This window comes from Phascolarctos cinereus, unplaced genomic scaffold (assembly GCF_003287225.1).
Source record: "Phascolarctos cinereus isolate Bilbo 61053 unplaced genomic scaffold, phaCin_HiC Scaffold_2;HRSCAF=192, whole genome shotgun sequence".
Taxonomy (NCBI): Eukaryota; Metazoa; Chordata; class Mammalia; order Diprotodontia; family Phascolarctidae; genus Phascolarctos; species Phascolarctos cinereus.
Genome location: NW_027555625.1, coordinates 187154036 through 187160085, shown reverse-complemented (window position 1 = coordinate 187160085; position 6050 = coordinate 187154036). Strand labels below are relative to the sequence as shown.

Sequence of the window (6050 nt, the reverse complement as noted above, 5' to 3'; positions counted from 1 at the left end):
GAAAGAAATGGTAAAGCATTCTAGTATCTTTGCCAAGTAAATCCCATGGATGATATTAAAATGTTTAAAGATGTGACAGCAGGAGGTAAGTCCCTCATGTTGAAAGGTGTCCAATATGTTACTGGCGAAGAGTGTAGGACAACTACAAATAGCTCCAGAAAGAATGAAGTGGCTGGGGTAAAACTGAAAGGAAGCTCAGCTGTGGATATGTCTGCTGATGAAAATCTGATGCTATAAAATCAATATTGCATAGGTAGCTTGAAGGTAAATCTATAAACCAAGGTAAACTGGATGTGGTCATCCAGGAGATGCAAAGATTAAACATCAACATCTTGGGTTTCAGTAATTATAAATGGATGGGAATTGATGAATTGAATTCAAGAAATCATTACATATACTATTGTAAGCAAGAAGCCATTGAAAGAAATAGAGTAGCCCTCATGATCAGTAAAAGGGTGAAAAAAGCATTACTGGGTTACAATCTTAAAAATGACAGAATGATATTTGTTCAAATTCAAGGTATACCATTCAACAGCACAGTAAAACAAGTCTATGCTCCAACCAATGATGCCAAAGAGGCCAAAGTTGCTCAGTTCTGTGAAGACCTACCGGCAACTTGTTCTAGAAATAACATGAAAAAAAAGATGTCACATTCATCGTAAGGGATTGGAGTATTAAAGTAGGCAATCAAAAGATAAATGGAAATAACAGGCATGTTTGGCCTTGAAATGCAAAATGAAACAGGGCAGAGACTGATAGAGTTTTATCAAAATAACTCTCTAGTCATAGCAAATACTCTTTATCAACAACCCAATAGGGGATTCTACACATGGTCATCACCACATGGTCAATATCGAAATCTAATTGATTGCATACTTTAGAGCCAAAGGTGGAAAAGCTGTATTTGGTCAGTTAAAATAAGACCCAGATTTGACTGTGGCTCATATCATGAGCTTCTTTTTGCTAAATTTAGACTTTGGTTGAGGAAATTAGGGAAAGCCATCAGGCGATATAGGTAGGACTTAAATAACATACTTTATGAATATATAATGGAGGTGATGAAAAGATTTAAGGTATTAGATCTTGTAGATAGAGTGCTTGAAGAGCTACGGACACAGGTTTGCAATATTGTACAGAAGGAAGCAACAAAAAACATCGCAAAGAAAAAGAGAGAAAAAAAGCAAAATGACCATCTAATTAGTCTTTACAAATAGCTGAAGAAAGAATGAAAGTGAAAGTAAAAGGGGAAAGATATACCCAAATGAATGTAGAATTTCAGAGAATAGCAAAGAGAGATAAAAAGGTTTTCTTAAATGAGCAGTGAAAAGAAATAGAGCAATGGTATGAAAGTACAAGAGATCTTCAGGAAAATTGGAGATACCAAAGGAATGTTTAATGCAAAAATGGGCAAAAAATATTAAGGACATAACAGAAGTAGAGAAGATTAAGAAGTACCAAGACTATATAGAAGAACTATATGAGAAAGATCTTAACATTACCAATAACCATGATAGTGTGGTTATTGATGTAGAGCCAGACATCCTGAAGATTGAAGTGAACTGGGCCTTAGGACACATAGCTAACAATAAGCCAACAATAACCAGTGGAAGTGGTGTAATTCCAGCTGGACTGTTTAAAATCCTAAAAGATGATGCTCCTAAAGTGTTGCGCTCAATATGCCAGCAGATTTGGAAAACTCAATAGTGGCCACTGGACGAGAAAACGCCAGTTTACATCCTAATCCTAAAAAAAGCAATGCCAAGAAATGAAGAATTGTGCTCATCTCACACACCAGTAAGTTTACGCTTAATATTTTGCAAGCTAAACTTCACAATAGGTGAACCAAGAATTTCCAGGACTGCAGGTTGGTTTTCTTTTTTATTTTAATTTAATATTTTATTTTTCCCAATTATGTATAAAAACAAGTTTTAACATTTTTATATTGAGTTCCAAATTCTTTCCCTCCCTCCACCCCTCCCTGAAATGGCAAGCAATTTGTTTTAGGTTATACATGTGTAGCCATGCAAAACATATTTCCATTTTAGTCATGCTGTGAAAGAAAACATGCCAAAGAAAAAGAACTTTTGAAAAAATATACTTTGATCTACATTGAGATTCCATCAGTTCTTTCTCTGGAAAGTGGATAACATTTTTCATCATAAGTCCTTCAGAACTGCTGGAATCATTGTAGTGCTGTGAATAGCTAAGTAGCTGATCATCATGCAATATTGTTGTTACTGTGTACCATGTTCTGGTTTTGCTCATTTCTCTCTGTATCAGTTTGTGTAAGTATTTCCAGGTTTTTTTGAGAGCATCGTGCTCATCATTTCTTACAGCACAACAGTATTCCATCATAATGATATACCACAACTAACAAGCCATTCCATAATTGATGGAAATCCCTTTAATTTCCAATCCTATGTAACCACAACTAAGCTGCTGTAAATATTTTTATTTACTTGTGTTTATATTTATCTATATGTATTTACCTACATATAGGTAAATATTTTCCTTTCTGTTTTTTATCTCTTTTGGATACACAAATGGTGGTAATTCTGGGTCAATTGCTGGGTATACATGGTTTTGTGGCCTTTAGACATAGTTCCAAATTGTTCTCCAGAATGGTTGAATCAGTTCACAATTTCACCAACAGTACATTTGTCTCTCAATCTTCCCACATCCTCTCCAACATTTGTCATTTATTTTTTATTTTATGTTAGCTAATCTGACTGTGCTCCACTCGCACCCTGGTGCTACAGACCTTTCCAGCCCACCATCTACGTTATCTTGGGCTAGAAAATTATTTCAAACCCCCTCTTTTGTGGGTTCTGCCATTCCATAATTCATTTTGAGAAGTTAAAAGTATCATCTCCCCATGTAGGAATGTAAATAGTTTAACCTCATTGAATCCCTTATTGAATCCCTTATCTTTCCTGTTTTACTTTTTATGTTTCTCTTGAGTCCTGTATTTGAAAACCAAATTTTCTATTTAGTTCTGGTCTTTTCAAAAGGAATGCTTAAAAGTCCTCAGTTTCATTAAATATCTATTTTCCCCCTGAGGGCTTATACTCAGCTTTGCTGGTAAGTGATTCTTGGTTGTAATCCTAGCTCCTTTGCCCTCCAGAATCTCATACTACAAGCCCTCTGATCTTTAATGTAGAAGCTACTAAATCTTGTGTTATTCTGACTGTGGCTCCATCATATTTGAATTGTTTTTTGAACTGAAATGTTTCCTAAAATATTTTCTCCTTGACCTAGGAACACTGGAATTCAGCTATACTATTCCTGGGAGTTTTCATTTTGGGAGCTCTTTCAGGAGATGATTAGTAGATTCTTTCATTTTCCATGTTACCCTCTGTTTCTAGGCTTTCAGGGCAGTTTTCCTTGAGAAATTCTTGCAATGTAGTGTCTAAACTATTTCTTTGATCATTGCTTTCAGGTAGTCCAATAACTCTTAAATTATCTCTCCCAGTTTTTTTCAAGTAAGTTGTTTTTCCAATGAGATATTTCACATTTTCTTCTATTTTTTTTCATTCTTTTGATTTTGTTTTATTTTTTCTTAATATCTCATGCAGTCATATTAGCCACTTGCTCAATTCTAATTTTTAAGGAATTATTTTCTTCAGTGAACTTTTATACATCTTTTTCCATTTGGCCAATTCTACTTTTTAAGGAGTTCCTTTCTTCAATGAATTTTTGCACATCTTTCTCCATGTGGACAATTCTGCTTTTAAGGGAATTACTATTTTCAGTGAATTTTTGTATATCTTTTTTTTATTTGACAAATTCTGTTTTTTAAATAGCTATTTTTTTTTCTACTGATTTTTGTAGATCTTTTACCATCTGGCCAATTTTTTAAATGTTATTTTTTTCAGTACTTTTTGTGCCTCTTTAACCAAGCTGTTGACTTTTTTCCCATGACTTTCATGCATCACTCTCATTTATTTTCATATTTTCCTCTTTATTATTTGATTTTGAAAACTCTTTTTGAGCTCTTCCAAGAATTCTTTTTGGGCCTGAGACCAATTCATATTTTTCTTTGAGGATCTGGTTAGAGCAGTTTTTACTTTTCTGGCTTCTTCTGAGTTTGTGTTTTGATCTTCCCTGTCACCAAAGTAACTTTTTATGGTCACAATTGTTTCTGTTGTCATTTGCTCATTTCCCTAGCCTATTTCTTGACTTTTAACTTTATGTTAAAGTTGGGCTTAGGTCCTAGGGTGAGAAGGGGCACTATCCGAAGTTTCAGATTTTTTTTTTCTGTGCAGCTATTTTTAGAACTAGTTCTGGGGGTAAGTAAGTTTTCAGTTCTTCCAATGTGGTATGATCTAAGGAGAAGTGTGTATACTATTCTGCTGGCCTGTGCTCTAGTATGTAAGCAACCACAGCACTCTTTTCTACTCTGGAACTCTGACAAGGGACCCTGTTCCTCTGCTGCCACAAGATCTGATGTGTTAGTGCTCCTCATTGCCCTGGGACCAGAATTCAGGACTATGACTTAGATCAGCATATAAGCAATGAAACAGAGTCCTGCACCCAATGCCAGAAAAGGGAACCCTGTAATCTCGTTCTGACCAGTTGTCCTACCCCTTATCATCTGTAGACTGAGAGCTCCAGAAGCTGCTCATGTACATTCGGTCACCCCAAAGGCCTGCTACTGGCTTTTGTCAAGACTAGCCCATTACTAGGGTCCCTGGGCCTTCCTGCCTTGAGATGGGGTATAGGATCTCACTGCTGGCTTTTGCTGGGGCTCAGGCCTTGATGTTGGTTTGCACCAGGTCATAGAGTCTCACTGCTTGCTTGCCAGGGTAGCCTGCACTGGACTATGCTCCAGTCTCACTCTGGTACTATAAATCTTTCCTGTCCACCATCTAAGTTATCTTGGGCTAGAAAATTATTTCAACCTCCTCCCTTTTGTGGGTTCTACCATTCCATAATTCATTTTGAGGCACTATTTTAAAGTTGTTTAGAAGGAAATTGGGGAGAACTCAGGTGAATCCCTGCCCTTTTCTCCACAGTCTTGGTTTTGCAGACTGGTTTTCAAAAAGGCAGAGGAACTAGAGACCAAATTGCCAACGCTCTTTGGATTGTGAAGAAAGCAAGGGAGTTCCTGGGGGGAAAAAATCTACTTCTGCTTCATTGACTACACTAAAGCCTTTGACTATATGGATCATAAGAAATTGTGGCAAGTCCTCACAGGGATAGGAGTAAAAGATCATCTTACTTGTCTCCTGAGGAACCTGTATGTAGGTCAATAAGAAACACTTAAAACTGAACATAGAACATCTGATTGGCTTAAGATTGGGGAAGGAGCACAACAGGGCTACATAGCATTGCCTTATTTATTGAACTTATGTGCAAGGTAAATCACGTGAAATTCCAGGCTGGATGAATCAAAAGCCAGAATTAATGTTGCCAGGAGAAATATCAAAAATCTCAGATACATAGATGATACTATTCTACGGGCAGAAAGTGAAGAATTAAAAAGCCTAGTGATCAAGGTGAAATAGGAGAGTATAGAAGCTGGTTTTAAGCTTAACATTAAAACAAAATCACTAAAATCGTGGCATCTGGTTTTATCACTTCCTGGCACATAGAGGGAGAAGTAATGGGAGCAGTGTCAGATTTTATATTCTTGGGTTTAAAGATCACTACAGATTGTGACTGCAGCCATGAAATTAAAAGATGCTTCCTCCTTGGAAGGAAAGCAATGGCAAATCTGTACAGCCTACTAAGCATCTAAGCAGAGATGTCACTATGCCAACAAAGGTCCAAGATATGATTTTTTAGTAATTATGTATGTCTGTGAAAGGTGGACTATAAGGAAAGCTGAGCACTGCAAAATTGACACTTTCAAACTGTGGTCTTGGACAAGACTTTCAAGAGTCCCTTGGATAGCAAGGAGATCAAATAAGTTAATACTTAAAGAAATTAAATCTCAGTATTCATTAGAAAGACAAATACTGAAGGTGAAATAGTTTGGTCATGTAATGTGAAAACAGGACTCACTGGAAAAGACTCTAATGCTGAGAAAGATTGAAGGGAAAAGGAAA

General features: G+C 36.4%; 1 pseudogene; it reads left to right on the top strand.

Moving 5' to 3' along the window:
- Nucleotides 1-1343: 1343 nt before the first annotated feature.
- LOC110193815 (uncharacterized) lies at nucleotides 1344-5255 on the top strand (annotated as a pseudogene).
- The last annotated feature ends 795 nt before the right edge of the window (nucleotides 5256-6050 follow it).